The sequence below is a fragment of the Callospermophilus lateralis genome, unplaced genomic scaffold (genome assembly GCF_048772815.1).
Source record: "Callospermophilus lateralis isolate mCalLat2 unplaced genomic scaffold, mCalLat2.hap1 Scaffold_65, whole genome shotgun sequence".
Classification (NCBI taxonomy): Eukaryota; Metazoa; Chordata; class Mammalia; order Rodentia; family Sciuridae; genus Callospermophilus; species Callospermophilus lateralis.
In genome coordinates, this window is record NW_027514826.1 from 38412 (window position 1) to 61633 (window position 23222).

At 41.4% G+C, this 23222-nt stretch overlaps 1 pseudogene; it reads right to left on the minus strand.

Moving 5' to 3' along the window:
• Positions 1-18153: 18153 nt before the first annotated feature.
• Positions 18154-18669, minus strand: LOC143389791 (ankyrin repeat domain-containing protein 50 pseudogene; annotated as a pseudogene).
• Between the last annotated feature and the right edge of the window lie 4553 nt (positions 18670-23222).

Consider the following 23222-nt stretch of genomic DNA (forward strand, 5'->3'; position numbering starts at 1 on the left):
AAAGACAACTCTGCATGCCATTTTAGAGTTAGCAGAAGAAAAATATAGAAGGCACTGAAGTGTCTCCTGTGGGCTGGGCACATCATCATTACTCTTTACAACACCTTTGCAGTGTTAGAATTATCTCTCCTGCCACATCCTTTCTCTCCCTCTCTCTCTCTCTCTCTCTCTCTCTCTCTCTCTCTCAACACACACACACACACACACACACAAACAAACTCACCAGTGGAGGTCATGCACTGCCACATACTGGCAGTGCTGGGATTTGAACTCCATTCTGTGCAACTCTGATCTTTTTAAGGTTTGTGGAAACCTCATGTGGCCCTTCCAGGTCGGGTGTTTAATGCCTTCAATTTATAGATGAGGAAATGAGGGCCCAGAGACATTGAGTGATTTGTTCAGGCCATGGAACTGGTTGGTCAGAACAAAACTGATACTTGGTTCTTATTACATTGTTTCTCTGCCAACTTCCTTTTGAAAAAGCTAGGGGAATGGCTCCCTGGGTTGATTCCTCATTCTATGAAGAGTTTGACTCTAATCTTTTCCTGGGTATTGAGAACCTGTGAGACCTCAGGAAGCAGTTTGCAGCCCAGGTTACTGGGCCAGAGGAGCTCCTTCACAAAATGAGTTAGCCACTGAGAGGATCTGAAAATCTCTGGAGAAACCTATGAAACAAAGTTTTTCAAATTACGCTGGAAAATTTCAATCTGTTTTTGTTTTGGTATTCAGAATAGAATCCCAAGGGTGATTCACCATTGAGCTACATTTCCAGCCCTTGTTATTTTGAGACAAAATTCTGCTCAGTTGCTGAGGGTCTTGCTAAATTGCCCAGGTTGGTCTTGTACTTCCAAGTCCTCCTGCCTTACTCTCCAGAGCCACTGGGACTACAGGTATCTACCAGTATTCCCAGCTGGAACACTTCAGTATGTTAAGTCCAGGATTTGGAAAGTACAGACTTTCCTTTTTTTGTGAGGTATTCAGTTAGTTTGTGACTCTTTTATGCCTGGCTTTGTCCCCTTTGGCACCTTTGAATAAGGAGGACAGTTGATGACTGCCCTTCAGGTGATGGGCCTGGGTTTGGCTGGACCTACTTTGCCTAACTGGGCCTAGTTGGCTGCTGCATAGTTTGACTGCTGCATAGTTGGGTGTGGGGTATAAGTCAGATCTGGATAGCGTGGAAACAGGCAGGCTCTGTTGTGGTCTGCTCCATGCTCCCTGGGGGCTGGTGGAGGCTCCCAGCCCAAGGTGGGATCATTCATTAGAGCCTGTGGGCTCCTGTCTCCCATACTCTCTAAGGCTCTGTGATGCATTGGGTAGCTGCTATCAGCGAATAAGCTGGGTTCTACACAGCCTCTCCCTAGAGGTGTCATGGCCTTGTGCCTAGGTTATTGAGATGCAGGAGTTCAGGTGCTGCAGCATGGGCATTCTCATTCCTGTGCTGCAGTGACAGGAGTGGCTGCTCCCAACCCTCCAGGAGCTGAGGAGTAGAAGGTTGGGAAGAGGGGAGGAGAAAAAATGCCTGTAAAGTAAGTAGAGAGTAATACGAGTGTATAATCAGTCACCAAATTGTAGGCTTCACACCCCAAACTCTCTGGTTCACAAAAGGGAGAGAGAGGTGGTTTGTGTTATCCTTCTGTGTTTTTAATCACTCAGTAATTTCCTCTAGGGTGTTTGTATTCCATTCTTTAATTCTGTTGAATGTATTAACATTCATTTGCAAGGGTGAGGGGGAGTTGCAGGGGAGGGCTAATTTCTACAAATTATTTTGTAACGCAGTTCAGGAGCGCCAAGGATCAAGTGTTTGTGGTGTGTTGGTGTCTCACTCTTCCTTCCTCTTGCATTCTGATGGCTGATGGCTCATCTCTCTTTTACCTAAGTTCAGATTTCTGTAGGATTCCTGGCTTACTTCTAGGTATAACCTCAAATTCAAGGTAAGAATCTTCATAATTTTTTCTCATTCATTCTTTTGGCAGACATTTTTGGGCCCCTTCTGTGTACCAGGCGCTGTTATGGCTGATACAGTAGTGGAAAGACATCAAGGGTCTTGCTCTCATGGAATTAATGTGCTAGTCAGGGAGACCAACAGTAATCACACACGTACCTCAGTGAGAAAAAATAACACCTAGTAATAACTAAAAAAGGGTGATGTAATATGAAGGGACTGCTGGGAAGGGCTTGCTGATGGTGAAATTTTGCTGAGGTCTGAATGACAAGGAACGAGCTATGAGTGTGTGTGTGTGGGGGAGAACATCCAGGCTAAAAGGACATTGGGTATAAAGGATGTTAGATAGCAAAGAGCTTGGTATTCAAGGAGCAGAAAGGAGGACACTGTGGCTGGGGCAGGATGGGCCAGGGGAAGATGTTACACGATGATGCTGAGACTAGGCAGGATGCAAGTCATCTCATGCTTTGTAAGCCAAGGTAAGAAGCTTATTTTTACTCTGTGTCATGTGTCACTGTTGTAAGGTTTAATGTAGGAAAAACAACATGATCTCACTTGTATTTGTAAAGATCCAACAGGCTTCTGGTGAAGGTACAGAGGCCAAGGTAGAAACAGAAGGAACAATTAGGAGCTGTTGCCGCGTCTAATCAAGAGATGAGTAGGGTGCTAGCTGTAGATATGGAAAGAAGTGGATGAATGCAAAACACGTTTTGTCAGTAAGGCAATAGGATGTGCATACATCTTATACAGGGAGGTTAAGGTAAAGAAAGGAACAGAGGATGTCTCCAGGGTTTTGTATAGTGACTATTACTGGACTGTTACTGGAAATTGGGAAGCCTGGATGAATTTTGGGTTTGTGGGGAAGAAGGATCATTCTATTTTTCCTTGTTAAAATTTAGATGTTGGGCTGGGGATGTGGCTCAAGCGGTAACGCACTTGCCTGGCATGTGCGGGGCGCTGGGTTCAATCCTCAGCACCACATAAAAATAAAATAAAGATGTTGTGTCCACCAAAAAACTAAAAACTAAATATTAAAAAATTCTCTCTCTCTTAAAAAAAAATTTAGATGTCTATCAGTCATTGCCATAATCAAGGCACAGTCAGGTTCAGCAAACACTGAGTGCCTTTTATATGTCAAATGTTGTATAAGACTTTTTCATATATGTCTGTAATTGTAACCTTCCAACAATCTTTGGAATATTTGTGTCCCCTGTTTGCCAATGCAAGACTGAGGCTCAGAGAGGGGGTGGTTTGCTTTTATTGGAACCCACAGTTTCTGCCTCAGAGCTCTGGACTGATTTGTTGGCAGGGGCAGATGTTGAAGAAAGTCAATTAGTGCTGAGTTGATAGCTTCTACTTGGAGAGAGCATGGGGACCATGCATTGGCTCGTAAGGCCTGATTCCCATGCTTCTGGAAGAAAGGCCTGCCAGAGGAATGCCCATATGCATCCAGCTGTTATAAAATCTTAACACTTCTAAAAAACAGTGCTAATTTGAAAGACCATTTTAGTAAGAGTCTCAGCTTCCTTAGCAATGCCATATTAACCATGGTGACACTGTACTAAACAAGCTATTTTGTAAAAGCGTTAAATAAAATAAACTAAAAGCTTGGGAAATGTTGAGTGAGTGTGGCAACGCCATTTCAACTGTTGATTGCTACTTTTTTTTTTTAATCTTTTTTGGTACTGGAGATTGAACCTAGGCGACTTTACCACTGAGCTACATCTCCAGCTGTTTTTATTTTTTGAGACAGCTGTTTTTATTTTTCTCACTTAGCAAGGCTGGCCTTAAACTTGTGATCCTCCTGCTTCAGTCTCTCAAGTTGCTGAGGTTACAGGTGTGCACCACCGCATCTGGTGCTATGTCATTATTGAGAGGCCTAAATTAGCTGAAGAAGAGGAAGAGACATTTTCTTGTGTTCTTGAAGTTTCAATTTCCAGTTTTCAGCCCAAACTTGGAATATTATTAGGTTATGCAGAATTCTCAGTTTTATTGAGACACTTGGATTTAGAACAAAGATTGTAAATCTTTGCCTTACACACCTAGAGGCAGTGCTGGATGTGGCTTTAACCTGCAAGGTGACTCTTTTTAAGTGTTCAGGGAGCCACATTGAGGAGAAGGTTCAAGAGGTAAGTTCTGCTGAGCATGTTAATGAGAAGATCCTGAATAGAGTCCTTCTCTTGTATTTTAAGCTGTTTTTTCCCTTTAGAGTCTGGGCCAGAGAAGAGCTAGTATTGACAGAGAAGACTCATCCCACTAGCATGCGAATACCACTACTGTCAGAAAATCAAACTTATCGGGGTTCTCTGACTGCCACTGTTGGACATCATTCATACAACTCCAGAAATTCCTTCCATGCCAAAAACACATCTTAATAAGTAATTGGAACCTTCATGTTTAACCAAACAGACTTACTGTTCACATTAGACTCAAAATCTATGTGAATACAAAATTGGTCTTGAAAAAACATTGCAAGAAATTGTGGGACTTTACATTCTGACTAGTCTTGTTTGTGGTTGTAGATGAGTTCTTACGTTGCTCAAATTCCAGTTCTCCCTAGTCCTCACTTTATTTTGTTACCATGTCTCTTGTGTTGCTGCCAGTCTTCTGTAGGGCCTAACCCAGTCCTTCTCTGCCCTTGGGCCTGTGAAGGCATGCTTATTTACCTGGATGGTTACCCATGGCCCGACTTCATGGAGACCATCCTTCCTCGCCACCTTCATATGTGTTCCCTGATTCTTCTCCAATGAGATTGCCTGCCATGCTTCTTTGAGGGGCCATTTCTGGAAGAGCAGGAATTGAAATTGAAGACTACATTATGTTTTACCTCATTTTCCAAATTGCTTTCTCAGTAGCCTGAAGAGAAACAGAAGCGCTTATATAGAAGAGAAAGAGTTTCAGTGCTCCTTTGAAACCAGTCATCTGGCTCCCATCCTGGTCATCTGTGTATTACCAGGGAGCAAGGTGGCAATTCAGGTTTAAGAACGGGTATTTCAGGGGATGTGTCTGTGCCTGCTAAGTGCTTAAGACAGGGTGATAGGATATGAGACTCTTCGTGGATTTTAGAATCAGAAAATGGAGCAGACTGGGGGCTTTAGGACCAATGGATCAGGGAAAGCAAGTAAAGCTAGAGGACTTGCAGAATCTGAATGAGTTTAATGGGCAACCTTCGTTTGGAAAGGGTGAGCCTGGAGGATTGGAAAGAGTTCAGAAGTGGGTGATGTGGAAAGAACTCAGAAGTTGACTGGCTGTGGGCAAGCTGCCTACCCATTGTGGGTCTCACCTTCCTCACTTGTGGCCTGGTGATGATACTTAACCTGCCCTACCAGGTATTTGGGAAGATGGAGTGGAATAACCCAGGGACCTGACTCCTGTTCTGTTGCTCAAAGAGTGCTGATCCAGGAACTCTTCCATTAGTAAGCTGGGTGTACTTGATCAAAAACAATCAAATTTTAAAACCTCAGTGTTCAGGAAGTATTATGTTGGCTCACATATTTTCTCATTATGTCATTAATTCGCCCCTCCACCCGTTTTTAAAATTTAGTGTTCAAATAACGTCCCATAACTCAGAGCCTTGTCTTTCTTATGTGTATCATGGAAATAAAAATATCTGTCCTGCCTACCTTAGTGAGTATTTGCCAGGATCCAATAAGATGACAAATGTGAGCGTGCTGAAAACGTGGTGTAAACGCAGAAGGGTGGTGATGGTACCGTGGCCAGGAATGTTTTAGCACAGAGGGCAGCTTCCATATTAGGGAAGAAAGTTTGGGGAGCTGCCTCTAGATTTGATCAGATGGCAGATATTTTCTTTTGGTCAACTTTTAAAAATTATTTTCCTTCTAATGTTAGAATGCAAAATTCAATTTAGTGCTTAGACTTTGCAGCTCAGTATTCATTTACCCAAGCTCTGAGCTTATTTAAGCAGATACAGATTGGGGATGGGGAGCCCAGGAATTGCTTTGAAGGTTAGATAGTGTGTATGACAAGGTGGTTACCAGCGGATGGATCTACTTCAGGCACATAGAAAACTTGGCTGCATGTCCTCATCTACTAGAGATTTACCAACTGATCTTGTAGCTACTGAGGGCTGCACAAGTGTCTTCACTCAAAACTTTGGCACTGGGTCCAAGGGGAAAACAGGAGATAGGAATAGGGAATAGTGGTGAGTGGTACTATTTTTCTCATGTCTTTTCTTTAGGGCTTTCTGATCATGTCCAGGAAGCTGCCAGCCGCACAGATCCCTAAGGGAAGGCAATGTCCAGTTATCTTCCAAAAAATATTAAAAACTAGAGGACCTGCATTTATGTCCCAGTTTTATCAGTTATTGACAGAGTTATTTATTTATTTAGCTGTATACTGGGGATTGAACCTAGGACTTTGTGCATGCTAGACAAGTGTTCTACAATTGAACTGCATCCCCCAGCCCAACAAAAGCTTTTTGTGCAAATCATTTAACCTCTCTGAGCCCAGTTTCCTCATTCGTAAAGATGGGGGTTCATGATGTTAACAACTGAGCTGTTAAGAGAAGGCTTTGTAGACTGTAAAGTCCTTTAGAGGTAATAGTGTATATTGATGTTATTGCTTTATTGTTATTCCCATTACAACCAGGGTTTGTTTTCTCTCTCTCTCTCTCAAAATGAGGCAGGATTAGATTATAATTTGCATTTTCAAGTTCCCCAGTGAGTAGAAATGACTCTAAAAGAAAGTGGTTGCAAATAAACCCTACCACTTGAACATGATGCAGGGATTTCTGAAACAGGTGTTAAAGGGGCCCTACTTCTATCCTTTACCTCAGATGCTCACCTCTGAAATCTGCTTTTCTTAGGAAAAGACCAGCCTGCTGCCCGCCAGATAAGGTCATAGAATTCCACGGGCTCACTTGAGAGTAGGAGCCCAGAAAGAGAGGCCAGCTGTAGTTGGATGGGTGGGTAAGGGTGTGGTAGGGGTGGCACACAGTGGGAGGGCCAGGAACAGCCCTGCTTCACATTTGGCTCATTAGGACCCAGGCTGCTCTAGTCCTGAGTGCCCAGCTTATCCTAGGCACTGGGCAGAGTAAGGAAAACTTTATAGGTCTCAAGAACTTTTCTTTTTTAACTTTTGTGTTGATTTAGACATCTCCAGGGAGGCTAAGGGCTCAATTTGGAGATGGCAATAATATCCTAACAGAAGCATTTTGGTTGTCTGTATTAAGAGGTTTAAAAAGTGACTATGCCTTTTGATTCAATAATTTCATCTCTGGGAGTTTAACACAAGGAAATAATTTGAGTTTCATAAAAAGCCTATGCTCAAAGATGCATGGATTATAGTAGCGGTGGGAGAGGCACCCCAAATGTCCAGCATTAGAAGACTATGATCTAAAATATAAGCACCATGGAGTTGGAACTTTTTTGTTCCCCTTGTGTCTCTAGTACCAACTATAGCACTGCCTGGCATACATGTGCCCAGTGACACTTTTTGAATAGTTATATGAAAAAAAATTATCCATATGGTAAGACTATTATTTAATTATTTCAAATAAAGAAGCCTTAATGAAATAGGGTATTTTCTACATTAATAAGATACAGGGAGAAAATATATATCACCATTTTTTTTAAATAGAAAGAAAAAGAAAAACAACTCATAAGAAGATACTCAGCTATAACTCCAGATGGGGACATCATGGATGATTTTTTTTCCTTTTAATATTTTATAAAATTTTGAAAACAACTGGGTTTGTGATTAGAAATTTTTAAATTTTTTTTTAAATAAAGAAAAGAGGATGTTAGTTTAGTTTATTCATGGAACAAACTAGCAGCCTCTAGAGCTCACTCCTCCATCCTAAAAGAACCAGGCGGCCTTTGTCAACATACAAAACACCTACAGACTTTGGTTGTGTCTGTCAGCTTGGCTTGGAAGCTGATCCCTGCTAACTTCAAAAGGGTGATAGAAACTCCAGTGTTGAAATTGCACAGGTCATGTTGCAGAGACATGCCCAAATGTTTATTATCCCATCATTGAACTGAACACATTTTGTAGTAGAGAAAAGAATTTTAAGAAGATAGAATTTTCTGGGCGGGAAGTTAATTCTTAGAATTCTTTCCCTGCTTTATGATTGTTATAAGCTGTTGAAAGTGTCTTCTGCTTCCCTTCATTCTTATTTTAGCTCATGCTATCTTAAAATAATTTGCTGTTCAGCCCCTCAGTGTATTAGAGTAAGTACTTCATGAAATGTCTCCAAGATACACAATCTTCCTTGAAGTCAAGACTTCCTTGGAATTAAAATTCTTGTCTTTAAGGTGGGCTTTGGCACCTGAGTTGGAAATTCTTGATTTTCCAATGTAACTGCATTTGAGAGATTAAATGCCTCTCTGAGAAAAGGCCCACTTCCCTCACTGTGTGAGGAGTGATGGTGACCTAGGGTCCCCCAGATGTTACTGACTGGTTGTGTTTGTAATCCTTTTGTTAACATGACTTCTCATTCATCATATCTCTCTCTCTCTCTCTCTCTCTCTCTCTCTCTCTCTCTCTCGCCATATCCAGCACACCACAGCATTCAGGCATCCTGTGACCGGGCAGTTTTCTCCAGAAAACAGTGAATTCATTCTTCAAGAAGAGTAAGTATTTTTATATATTCTTCTAATCCAGGCACAGTTTGGGGGCTTAAAGGTATTTGCTTAGAACACAGCTTATTGGACTATTGGAGTGGGTTTGTTGATTCAATGTGAAATGTGGGAAGAATTTTATTTTTCAATCTCCAGAATTCTATCAGAGGACGATGTGGTAAAGGAGAGATGATATAGGGATATGCTGAGGTTGGTACAGTCAGAGCCTCTTAAAAGTTCCCTTTCCCCTGAAGCATCATCTAACATATTAGCTGTGCTCTGACTAGACCACTCATCTGGTATGAGAATAAATATAACCTCACACTGAGAGTCAGTCTCACAGGTAAGCCTCATGAGAGTCCAAAGCTGGGGTCTATATGTGAGGAAGCTGGTGATACCACTATCCCTGAACATTTTGAATCCTGTCTGCTCTGTTCCTAATATGGGAACTTTCCTGCTCCACAGTTCAGTTTCAGCTGATGTCTGGCTAGTTGCTCAGAGGTGAATTCTGTCACCAGGGATTGTCTACTTAAAAATACATGTACAACCCAAGCAGCACATATTATTTTCCCAAAAAATGAAGGCAAGAAAAGTGCATAAGTTGTTCTGCTCCCTTTTCATCTGTGACAATTCTATCTGAAGAAAATATTTATTTTTGAGAAGCAAAGGGATAGGGATATTAGCTTTAAGTTTTAAATAATTTTTTCCCTACGTTCTGTCACTTAAATAAAATGTGATCTTAAAATAAACCATCAGTATTTATATTTTTGTAGTATTTTCCTGCCTTAGTACTTACTGTTTTTGAATTTTTTAATTATGGAAAAATTTAAACATATAAGTGTTGAGAGAAGGCAGTAACTCCAATGTGCTCATAATTTTATTCCATCCATACCCTCCCTTTCACCCATTGGATTATTTTGAAGTAAATTCAAAACATGTAATTTTATCTCTATAGTATTTTCAGTTTAGATTCATTATCCTACAGAACTTTTAAAATTAGAAATTATAGATTTCTAATTTTAAAAGTACTGACTTTTCTTGCATGTTTACTCTGTGCTGGAGGCTTTACATGCATATCTCGTGTAATACAGTAATCCTGAGTGGTTGACCATCATCGCTCTTTAGAGGTGAAGATACTGGGAAGCAAAAAAATAAAAGTCACTTGTCTCCTTCAAACACACCTAAAACTTGAACATAAACAACCATCTAGCTATGGTCCAAATGTCTGCATTCCTCCCAAGATTCACAGATTTAATCCTAGCCTCCAACGTGTCAGGAGTGGCCTCTAGGCAGTGAGTGGGTAGAGGGGCAGAGCCCTCAGGAATGGGATATTAGTGCCCTTGTAAAGGAAACCTCAGAAGCTGCCTCATCCTTTTGCTACCTTGCGAGGAGAGAGCAAGAAGGTGTCAGCAATGATCTTCTGTGATTTATCAGAATGTGCCTTCAATACACAAAGACTGCTGTTGCAGGTTTCATCTTGTTGCTGCATGATACATGCTAGCTACTGCAAAGTCACCAAGGAGCACCCACCCAAAGTACCCTCAGATAAGACACTGTTTAAAGTATCTATACTTTTTTCTACATTCATCATCAATTACCCTGATTTTAAGAAGTTTTAAAAATCAGATTACACTTAGGCTATGTTTTGGATAAATGTCCCATAAAGGCCCATGTGATAAAGGTCAGGTCCCCAACTTGTTGTTACTGGGAAGTAACAGAACCTTAAAAGGTGGGACCTACTTGGAGGTCTTCAGGTCACGAAGGGGGACTTTGAAGGAGACAGTGGGACCCTTGCCCCTTCCTCGTCCTCTTTCACCACCAGGCCATGAGGAGAGTCCTTCTACTTTGTCACCAGTCCCACCCGAGGCCTAAAGGCAATGGGCTCATCTCATCAGGGACTTGATCCTCTAAAACTGTGAGCTAAAGTAAATCTTTTCAAAGTTGATTAGCTCAGACATTTGTTATAGTGACAGTTGACTGACACCAAGTAGCATTAGCAGTTTATCTATTTTGAATATTGGAGCTGAAATGTCATTATCATCTGGTGAAATTTAGCATCAGAACAGTATAAATCTAGGGGCTGTGCAGGGGGCTCAGTGGCAGAGTACTTGCCCAGAGCATGAGGTCCACTTGCTCTAAAGAGCAGTTCTGAGGACTGAGTACTTTCTGAAATCATTAACCATCTCTTCATTAACAAATTGTTAAATTCTATAAAAAACCCAGACTTTAAAAATTAAGTTCCTACAGAACATGAGAGTAAAGCAGAAAAATTAAAGTACTAGTAATTTTCCATCAATATATCATGTAATCTCTTGGAAAACAAACTTAGATCTATCTTCTTTTCTTAGAAACAAAATTATCCCAATCATTATCTAAAGCATGTGGAAAAAGAAGAAGAAAAAGAAGTATCATTAGTACTTTCAACCAGTTTGGGATGGAATATTGCCTATTAGTTTAAAAGAAAAACCAAAAGAACCTAGTAAATGTACTAGAAAATTAAAATCAGGAAAAAATTTGCCCAAAATGTAGGATAATATGTGTCCCTGAATTTTTGCCTAGTGACTACAATATTTTCACATTTTTTAAGAGAGAGACAGAGAGAGAGACAGAGAGAGAGAGAGAGAGAGATACAGAGAATATTAATATTTATTTTTTAGTTATCGGCGGACACAACGTCTTTGTTTGTATGTGGAGCTGAGGATCGAACCCGGGCCACACGCATGCCAGGCGAGTGTGCTATCACTTGAGCCACATCCTCAGCCCAACTTTCACATTTTTTATGAACTGTCTAGTCCTTGCTAAAACATAGCCCAGAGATATGGAACATGAAAACAAAAAGAAAGATATAACCAAAGAGAAGAAGAGTCAGAAACAGAAAAGCCACATCCTTTGAGCCTTGCTTGCCCCAAAGCGTGCGGTGGCACCTGGGCGCTTGCTGGTGGGAGTGAAGGGACTAGGAGTCCCCTGCCTCCAGACTAGGACTCACTGTCTGAAACCAGAGCTGGGACAGGGGCTGGGCCAATACAACAATAAAAGAAAGATGAAATTAAAATCGTGGGAAGTATGCTCAGTGGAGCACACAGAGCTAGCCGCAGTGGAGACAGCAAGTGACCACTTCAAGTCAATATTGAATCTAGAAGTCAGTATCTTGCAGGAGGAACTTTACCTTCCCATTTGCAGCCCTCATAGTCGGTCACCCTGGGGACAGAATGGTAAGGTGATCAATAACCCCTGGAGTAAGAATAACAGAGTTCCAAGAGGGGGAATAAAACTCAGCAGTCAGCTAGAAGGCAGCAAACCCAGAAGCGTGTACTCACGTCTAAGCTAAAGTAACTCAAAAAATTGCTAAGGACTTAAAACATGCATTTGTATTGTTCAGAGAAATAAGGGCAGGGGCAAAATTGACTTTTTAAAAAGGAAATTACTTAATGAGAAGAGGCATAAATCCAGTAAAACAAGGAAAGTCAAGGGCCTTCTGCAGGGTGAAGCACAGTAGGCCCCAGCACCAAGCTCCCCTGTAGCAAGTGGCAACTGAGAGAGAAAAATGACAACTGTATTTTTACCAACATGAGAGGGTTGCTAAAGCAAGAAAATGAGATGAACTGGAACTCCAGAGCAGGAGCTCTTTCAAAGTGAGGAACAAAGTGACTGCTGGTTTCTTCTCAGGGGTCATTTGTTGATTTGGGGACACGTGCTAATTCTACAGGTGCAGACTAAGAATTGTGACTGGGCTGCCTTAAGGGACTCTACCAAGGGAGCAAAGCCAGCAAGGTTTGTAGGAGTCAGTGTGTCCCCTTTAAGGAGCAGAGTGCATGTGTTATGGGTCCTGGACACAAGGTTAATTTTTCCTAAGGGACTTTGCTAAATTGTGGGCTGTGCTTAGAAGCCTGAGAGACCAGGCCAGGTGTGTCTAAAGCCACCTTGAGGGCTCCACTGGTGGCATGTGAGAGAAGAATTCTGCTAAGCCAGAATGCTTGCTTTAAACACAAAACTCCAGGATGGGTAAGGAATCAAGGCCAAAAGCACCACACATTAACATCTCCCAGGGAAGTGAATTAGCAAGTCATCAGAGCTGAGCAGAGCTGACCAGCCAAATCATGCCAAGCACAGACAGGAAGCAGAGGCCTTTCCAAGGTCAGCAAGGACCCTAGCCCAGTTTGCTCTCACCTGTAACAGTTCTTCACCAGCCTGGCCAAGCAGGGAGGGGGAAAGCCTTCTCTGCCACCATGATCATCTATCACCATCTGGCATACAATTAAAAAATTGTTAGATAGGAAAAGGCAAAGAATAGGAGATTAGTAATCTAGAGAAAAAAGATAATTAATATAGGCTGAGAAATTACCCAGAGGTTAAAATAACTGTGATTAAAATATTGGAGAAAACAGATGTATATAAAAGGGTGAAAGATGGAGAATTCCAACAACAAATGGAAGCTACAGAAACCAGGAATAAAAATTCCATAAGAGAACTAAAGAACATAATTATTAGACATTAGGGATTCTGGATGCATTCACTACTATCCTGATTACAACATAGACAGAACAGAAACTCACGACACACAGAGCCTGACAACAAAGCAAAAGCTGGTGGCCTAGTGAAAAAATGAAAATTCAATACACACTACTACAAACCCATAAATGGACAGAAGTTCCAAGGGCAGTTGGAGGCATGTGGCAGAGTGGAAGATGAAAATGCACACCCCATGGCCCAGCAACCTGGCCCCCAGCAAGTGGGCTGCAGTACCTCTCCCTCCTTTACTCCTAGTACAGGTTCAAAAGGACGCTTGAGAATGTTCTCAGCAGCACAGCACTGCTTCATGAAGTAAGACAGCTGTGCACATGAAGAGTTTGGGCATTCTTTCAGCTAGGCTGCGACAGTCTAGATGGGCAGCAGCATTGTGTGCAGCTCTCCCTCAGAGGACAGCTGGCATTATGGTATGTAAAGTGCCACACAAAGCACGAGGGTCCATATAAAAAATTCATCAGAAATGATGTCATAAAGAAGCATATGCCTAACAGAAGGGATACGAGATACAACATATGCCTAACAGAAGGGATGCGAGGACAACTCAAGGTAGAAGTCGAGAGAGAGAAAAGTGAAGAACCATCAATGCTACAGAAACAGATAAAAAGCTGGGAAAGAACAGTCCATCATTGAGGGACTCTTATTTGACACAACAAGTGTCAGGGTGGTCTCCCAGTTCGCCATCTTGTCCTACCAATCCCCGCTGCTTTCCACCATGGACTCGAGTTTTCTGCTGAACTCTCAAAACCTTGACAACTGATCTTAAATTGTCATCACAGTTTCATTCTGTCTATGCTTCATATGGTGTGCCCAGGAGACACTCTTTCTTCCTACTCCACAGAGCGACACAGGAATCCATGCCACACACAGAAGACTCACTCCTGGTCCTGCAGATGTTGGCCTGAAATGAACACAGGCTCTAACATGACCAGGGTGGGGGTCGGGAGTTCCAGCTCTGTGCCAGACATCTCCCACAAAGACCCCAGGGTTCAAGGCCCGAGAGTAGGTTTACCCGGAGCTCCAACCAGACCCAGCCTTCAGGCACCCTCCAGCCCCTCCCCAGGTCCTGGATACTGGAAGGCACCTTACAGTCCCAGGTCACCAGGGAGCTCCACTCTAAGCCACCTCTAGACAAGGGCCATCCAACAAGACACACAAGGCCCTAACAGAAGTGGAAGGGGCAGGAATGGAAGAAGCCAGTCCAAGAACGTGATCTTTTCAACTTAGTTCCACTAACAACAGAACTGGAAAAATCATCAAACTCCAAAATTAGTTAAAAATACAATGAAAAAGCAACAAGAGAAATTAATGTGTCTTATTTACCTCAGCTATTCTTGCTCTACAGAAATACGAATTCAAGCTTCATGAAGGTAGGACTCTGCCTACTCTGCTCACTGCTGGATCTCCCACAGACATCAACCTAACACAGCTCACCTGATTTAGTAATAGATACTTTTTTAGCCATTTACTTTTTCTTCAGTTTTTCTTTCTATTTTTCCCTATATTTTACTCTTAATACTAGGTGAAATGCATAATATTGAATGAAATTTTTTTATGAACTGTCCTTAAAAACACACAGCATTTGCTTTCAATATTTGTGGTTAAGAACTAATGATATTAGGGTTAGAGTTGTGGCTCAGTGGTAGAGCACGTGCCTAGCATGTGTGAGGCCCTGGGTTTGATTCTCAGCATTGCATATAAACAAATAAAGGTCCATCAACAACTAAAAGAATATTTGGGCTGGGGCTCAGTGGTAGAGCACTCACCTAGCACATATGAGGGACTGGGTTTGATCCACAGCACCACAAAAAGGTAAATAAATAAAATAAAAGTATTGTGTCCATCTACAACTAAAAAATATTTTAAAAAATAATAATTGATATTAAAAAAATTTCATGACAACTAAATCTAAGAAATGACATACTGTGCCAAGTCAGAAGGGAACATGACAGTATGGAACTAGATTAATATGAAATTCCTTTTACCTCTCTTTGTTATTCCGGAAAATGGAACTCTGCAAATTAGTACTTAATGTTAATACACAGTCATATCATTGCATGTAAGAAGTCAGCATACAATATTATGTATTTCACCTAGTATTAAGAGTAAAATATAGGGAAAAACAGAAAGAAAAACTGAAGACAAAATAAGTGGCTAAAAAAGCATCTATTACTAAATCACTTCTCTGAAAGTTCCCCAGCTTAGTGGATCTGAGAATAAGGTTTTTTTCTTTATCAATTTCTCACTACTAATAAATTGTTTCACATGACTATGTGGAACTATCAACATTATCATATTTTAAATGTTAAGAAAATAACAATATAAAAGCTGGTTTTGGATTTTGTTTTTGTTTAAAGTGAAAAAAAGATTTTGCGTATCTTTGCTTATATTTATATTTCATCTCATCACATAGCTACTTCTATCTCCCTCAAAATACACAACTCCTTGAAAAAAATGGTCCTCTGTCCCACTGTCTGGCTATTAAATTACAACTATACATGCCCTGATAGAATATGTTCCTATTAAAATTCCTTGAAGGACCTATTTAAGAAGTCAGGTGACTTAGTCAATTTTCTGCTTCTGCAACAAAATATCAGAGAATGGAGAATTTATAAACAAGAGAGGTTTATTCAGTTCTCCATTCTGGAGGGTGAGAAATCCAGGATGGAGGGGCAGCATCCACTGAGGGATTTATTACTGGTTAATGTGGTAAAGGGGCAAGCAAGTGTAGACACAGGAAATATAGGATGGAAACACAAAGTGATTAGCACCCACTATCAAGAATAGCACCTACTGTCAATCAGAAAAGCAGTGCTGGTGCGGTTTTCACACACAGCTCTAAATGCTTCTTTCTTCCCTTCGATTAGATAATAACTGTAAATTACACAAGAAAAAGAAAATATGAGGAACAACTGAGTAAGAGGAAAATTTCTTTAGAAAAATCAATGATTCTATAGTGAGAGGTATGCTTAAGTATTACAACATCAAAAATATATAGTTATCAGGATTTTAAACATTTAGGTGTTAGAAATTTATATATGCATTCCAATAAATTACAAAATCATATAATTTTAATTAATTAGGGTCTTCTTGAATTCTTTGAAAGTAATTGTTTTAGGTGTCATCCAAATAGTTTATGAACTTACTGATGACAAAGAGATTAAAACTCAGGCCTTCACTATTGATGGTTATCTTGAGAAAAAGTAATAAAAGATGTTTTTGTGTAGAGATCATTGTCTCCTAAAAGGGAAAGTTTCATTTTCAAGACTCCCTCACTGGCTCAATCACAGTGACTGCAGAATGGACCTGCTCCATTACACCTGTCATCTCCCATCCGTGCCACAAGCATTAACTCAGACATCCTCATAGACTGGTGAATGATGTAACAGTTTTAAGCTTGATTCTGATGACCAAAGGATGCACCCTGACTTCCACTAGACTGCACTGACAGATTAAAAGGCCCCAAAAGTCCTATACTTCTCAAAAGCAAGACTCTGTATGCCGAAGTCCGGCTGCAGCAAAATAACCAGGGGGTGATGAACAACTGTGTACATTGATACAGCAGGAGTAGGAGCCGTTTATTGTAGGACAGGAGGGGTATATATACATTCCACACAGCATACCTTAATTAACATAAACTAGATACAGCAGTCAACCAATAAGGAATCTCCACACTTAATGGCTCGCTGGTGTTACTTCACAAACCACTCCCTCTGCAAAATGCCAGGTGCCATTCTGACTTGTTCACAGACGCTAACATCTGTGAGTGTAATAAACCCTCACAAGTTTAAGTTCTACACTATCATTCCTCATTTTTAGCCACACCGTGAACCAGCCGTCACTCTCCAACTTCACTGCACACCAACTTCTACATCACTCCTCTTTTCATCAAGTCCTTAAAAGAAACCTATTATTACAAATATGGAGAGAGATACTTCAAATGCCACTTAACTAGCTTGGACAGTTTACTTCACTTTCCAACCCTCAGTATCCTCATACATAAATGGGATTGACCTCACAGAACATTATGAAGATGAAATGGTTTAATATTTATAAAACTCTTAGAACAATGACTAACACTGTTTGCTATAATTACTAAATATTATCAGCATGCCTTCAAACTTTATAGATTTCATGACACTAGATTTGAGGAGACCATAAAAACAAGCATCCCTGTTTTCAGAGCTACTTAAAACTGTTCCAATTGTCCTGGAGACACACTCATACAAACCTCCCGTGCACAGTGTTCCATAATCCTTGGGGCACAAACTTTTACCTGCTAAAGCCTAGTTAATATGGGGAGAAAAAGGTGTGTGGCAAAATGAGTCATTCAAGTAGAAGGGAGTCAACAGCCAGCACACAATAACAAATTGCCACTTTCACAATGACCAAGGAAGTGACAGGCAAAAATCATATTTTCAAGAAATTATGTTTTCTTGAGCAGATTTTGAATCTGCAGCCACTTCAAAAAGCAAATTGCTTAGATCAGTCCACTCACCATGAACAAATGCTTAACTAAAACTAGGGGGGAAAAATGTTCTCTGCACCACTCACTAAAAGCACTAAAATAATCCCAAATTTTCACTGTTATAAACTTATAATTCAACTTTTCAATAAGTTAATATGGAAATAATCCCAAAAACACATTAGCAAATTTTCTTTAGATTCTCAATGCCTATAATGCCTTTTAAGGAGAAATTTTCATGTAAAAAATAATATGCTATAAACAAAAAGGTACTGGCTTCTACACTGAGAGTTCTTCTACTTCAGCTCATAGTATAGATAGTTCATCCTCCCTGAAAATGAGGCCTGGTTTCCAGGCAGCTAACTGTTCTTCTTTATCATAAGAACAGACTCCCCTTACCATTGACAGTTACTGTTAGAAATGGAACATTCTGTTATTAAACTACAATAGTTAAGACTTACTTTTAATCTATATATTGTGCATTACAAAGTTCTGTTTCTCCCATACTAAAATAAACAGTTGTACTCACAACCACCGATTAAGCCCAACTGCACAGCACTAGTAAAAGTACCTCAAAAAAAAACTAGCTAAAAATCACTAATTGTTGCACAGAAACCTAAACACTATGACATTCTTTGCTGTTACCTTTTGAATGCTTCTGCTGGGTTCCTCTCACATTCCCCAGGCTGTAAGCGGCTTTGAATGTCTGGATCTCATAGCTTGTCCTCATATCCTTGGAGTAGTCCACTGTGGCATATCTGGGCAACCAGACCTCTAATGAACCCTACAACACACAAAGTATCAGAGTCCTGGGCTTTGAAGAAATGAAAGGCCAAAGCCTGGCGATATAAACCTCTCTGCAAGCTTGTAGGTGAACTTGGCCATAAGAGTTCAGTACACAGGGCTGTCTTGCCACTACCAGGCCCTCCTACCAACAACACACCCCAGGCAGCTGCCTTCCCTGAGACAGCACCAGCATTATTCCCAGAATTCATCACAAGCAATGGTGTGTTGACAGCACTACTGCAGTAGCTGGATTTCTCCTGGAGGCAATGCTGAAGCTTGTGGAAAACCCACTCCCTACAGTAAAACTGCTTCCCGTGCAGTAAACTCGTTTGGGGCATTTTGCAGACTTTTTCTTCCCAAGGATTAGTCATAACAGGTTTTCTATCTTCTACACTGGCTAGGAGCTAGGTACACCAACATAGTCTTTATATCCATTTGGACATAACTGGCATTTGAATGACAAAAGTAACCAGTTACAGAAAAATTCAACAGTCACAATTTATCAATACAATGTGCATGACTGTAGTTGCTTCCATATTCTTGATTAGCAAGAATATATTAATTGTGAACAGATGCAAAAACAACTGGTTTCAAAGCTTGCCAATAGTTTTTGTATATCTTGATGGGTCATAGAGCTCCATCGTTATGTCTGGAGTTTATGTGACTGTGGAGATTTAAAGCATACAGATGAAATAATAAATCTGGAAAACTCAAAAAGAGAAAACTCAGTCTTTCAATATATAACCAATGCTTCTCCAAATTTCAGTGTTAATTGTGTGTATGAAAATCAGATGTAGAAAAGCTGTCCATTATCTTAACCGTCATCAAAGAGATAGCATTTATATAGTACATAGGTAGCTCTGTATTTCCTGTTGAAGGATGACCACTCCAAGTACTAGTTCTTGCCAGTTTTAGGCATCTGGGCAACTGTGAGGGAACTGATTCAGATTATCTCTTATGTGGCAGACAACACAAACCACTGTTTACACCTCCTTAATCCAAAGCATTCATAAAATGCATTTTTCAAGACAGTAGATTCTTAATAAACGGGTTCCTGGGTCTTAAGATGTCCAGGTAATCCACAATTTCCATAAGTACCTAAAACGAAACAAACAAAAATATCTTAGTGCAAAATGCCATATATTAAAAGCTTATTTACAGTTCACCCTTCAATCTCAAAAATCCATACACCTCATCTCTGGCACTTTCAAGAAGTTGGGACACTTACCCCTCAAATATACTCGTTCTATTTCCCTTTTGCATTATTTTCTTCTATGGTTGTAATTCCTAAGCAGCCAGATTTTAATAATTTAATATCGATTTTTGAAACCTTTTCACCCTAGAAAGGGAGAGAAAGAGACTTGACGCACTTGATGGAGTGCCACCCTTCATTTTGGCCAGAAGGCTCTGAGGCTAGCTTGGAGGAACAGCGCCTCCAAGGAAGCGCTCTCAGCCCGCCCTGCAAGGCAGTCAGGGGCTGTCGACTGGACTCCCGCACTTCTTTGTTGGTAGTTTGCAAAATCTAGGAAAAGAACACCAGGGTTGCGGCTGGATGGGAACCGGTTAACAGAAAAGGGAAGGCGAGGATCCCTTCCATGATTGATGAATCAAACACAGTACAGCGTGACTCCTTCCCCACGCTGCACCAAGGGCGACGCGCAGGACGGGGTCAGACGCCACCTCCCGCTCTGCGCAGCGGCGAACTCTTCCTGAGCACGGCGTGGGGCAGCAGCGCCGGTGGGGCAGCCCAAGTCAGGCTCAGCCGGGAGACCAAAGGGTCCAGGTCCGGCGCCCGGGCCCCCGGGGCTGGCCGCCTGGCAGAGACCGCACCCTGCACCGCGGTCCCCTGGTCCAGCGCGCCCACCGCTGCCCGCCCCGCCCCTGGGGTGTGTCCGCGGGAAGGTGGGGGGTCCTCGGAGCCCCTGTGAGGCCCGCCGCCGGCATCCAGCGGGGCGCCCCCAACCCTCCTGGCCCGCGGCTAGAGGCGAGCCAGAGCGGAGGTGGCAGAGGGGAGGCGGGTCTCCGCCAGCCCCGCTGCAGCCGCGCGCTGCCGACCAAGGGAGGGCCTCGCTCCCGCCGCCACCGCCGCCCTTGGGTACCTGGGGCCCCACTGCCGCCACCGCCTCAGGCACTGGCTGCGTGACACACCACCGCAAGCAGCGCTCCTGGATCCCGCTACAGCCGCCTCCTCTGCTGGCCTGCGGTGTGCTCCCAGCTGCAGATCCGCCTGTTGGCTCCCGGCGACGGCCAGCTCCGGCTGTCCCAGCAGCCCGGGCCTTGCAGCTCCTCAACCCCACCTGCCAGCGGCCACCACCGCCGCCATCTTCACCCGCCCCTGCCCCGCCCACCCTGGAGGCCCCGCCTCCTCACCCACCCGACAGGCCACACCCCCAGCCCTGGCCCTTCCTAACTCGTGGAGGAGCGCTTTGCCCCCTGCTAGCTTCGCTTGCCCAGGGAAGGTCGCCTTGGGCGCACAGGCCTCGCCCTGAGGCCCCCCCCCCCCCCCCCCCCCCCCCCCCCCCCCCCCCCGCCTTCCCTGGTGGCCCATGCCGGCGCATGCTGGGCCGCTAGGGACCCGCTTATTCATGGCATGAGGCTTGATTTTTAGCTTTAACTTATGTACCCTTAATTTACTGGTTCTTTTTCCAGAACACAACCAAAATGAAAGTCAAGTTTAATTTTTCCATAATTAGATGAAAGTTGATTTTATGAAACTATAAATTATGATTTAACCAGACAAAGACACATCACAGAAAGAAAAATTCAGACCAATATCCCTGATGAAAATAAATGCAAAAATTCTCAATAAAATTCTGGTAAACTGCATACAAAATCATATTAAGAAGATAGTGCACCACAACCAACATATGAAAATCAAAAAACATAATTCATCAAATTAAGACTAAGAAACAAGAGGGGCTGGGGATGTGGCTCAAGTGGTAGCGCGCTTGCCTGACATGTGTGTGGACTGGTTCAATTCTCAGCACCACATACAAACAAAGATGTTGTGTCCGCTGATAAATAAAAAATAAATATAAAAAAAAAATTAAAAAAAAATGCCCATACTAGCTGGACAAAATAGACATTCACAGTGATAACAATAATGTAATTTACTAATGGATGAAAAGTCTTAAGATTCTATAATTCTTTAATTATTAAAAAAAATAGTAAATTTAAAAATATCAATATTAAGTACAGAATGGTAACTAGAGCCCAGGTCACAACAACACCCTCTCCTGGAACTGAACCCTTTACCCAGGGTAGGTTTCTACTAGCTGCACCCACATTTGGTGTATATGACCCAAAGCTTTGAATTAGCCAAAAACCTGACCTAACCCAGGCCAGTTCCTCTCATATAGAAGACTTGAACTATGAACTGCAAAACACACAAAATAGGAGATGCTGATGCTAAATCACTTTTTTGGTAGAAAGATGACAGAAGATTCTCAGAAGTACCATAATAATTATAATTATATTCCCAAAATTATTTATTTATATATATATATATATATATATATATATATATATATATATATATATATATATAGTTACCTTTATCTTTAACTATGGGTATAGAATGGTAAAGAGTACTTTAACAATCTATAAACTGGACATCTGCTTCAAAGTAAGGGGGGAAAAAAAGTAACAGAATGACCAGGCATGGTGGCACATAGTTGTAGTACCAGCTACTTGGGATGCTGAGGCAGGAGGATCCCTTGTGCCCAGGAATTCAAGGCCAGCCTGGGCAACACAGAAAGATGCCATCTCAAAGAAACAACAACAACAACAACAAAAAAAAAAAAACTAAAAATAATAACAGACTGGATTTACCCTCCCTTTTTAACAACTAAAATTTCAAAAAATATCATTACTAATTTTCAGATATCTTTTAGTGCACAAAACAGAAAACTGCCCCAATGTACCAGCCAGGGTTTTCATAGTGTGGCAACTGGAAAAAAGAAACCTAGGCACTTTCCTGAAATGAGGAGACAAATTTTTGAGGCTTGGGACAAGGTCAAAAGAGTCCACAAAAAGAGTACTAGGGAAAAGGAAGTTTTTCAGAAACAAAACTCTGAGCAACTTCAGAGGGTTCACTACACCCATGCCATCCCACTTCACCCAAGTATTCAATGGAGTGTTGACCAGTGTGCATATAGGAGGAAGGTACCCAAAGCTGAGGACAGGACCACACAAAATAAAAGGTAGAGGTCCCAGGACCAGGAATAGTTGATATCCACACCATCCAGGGTGGATAAAAACACCTAATAACCAGGCTATGGAATATAGTACTCGGAAGACAATACCACAGCAGTGAAGTAAAACGAACAGTAGCTAAAGGCAACTCTAAGCTTAAAAGTAAGCCTTCATTGTTCATACTTGTTTGCAAAACAAATCAACAATGTTCTAAAAAAATTAAAAATTTAAGTAGATGATATTTAAGAAGAGAGACTATATTTGGGACCATAAAGCAAGTTCCAATAGATTTTTTAAAAATCCAAATCATACAACCAATATTCTCAGGAATTGTGTTATCAAAATACAACAGAAAAATCATTAGAAAATACCCAAGTATTTTGAACCTACGTAACACACTTCTAAATAAGAAGAATTAAAGAAGAAAAGAAAAACCAAAAAATATATTCAACTAAATGAAAATGAAAATAAAACTGTTTCAAAATAAAGGAATTTACTTTGTGAGACCATTAAGAGAATAGAAAGACAAACCTGGAAAAATTACAGTTACCATACGATAGAAATACAAAAAAAAAAAAATCCTCAAAACTCAGTAATAAGAAAACAACACAAGTAAAGAAAATATAAGGAAAATATCTGAGTTTCAACAAATAATATACACCCATGGAAAATAAGTACATGAATTCATTCTAATAGAACATAACTGAGTTGTGAAATGCATCCACCAATT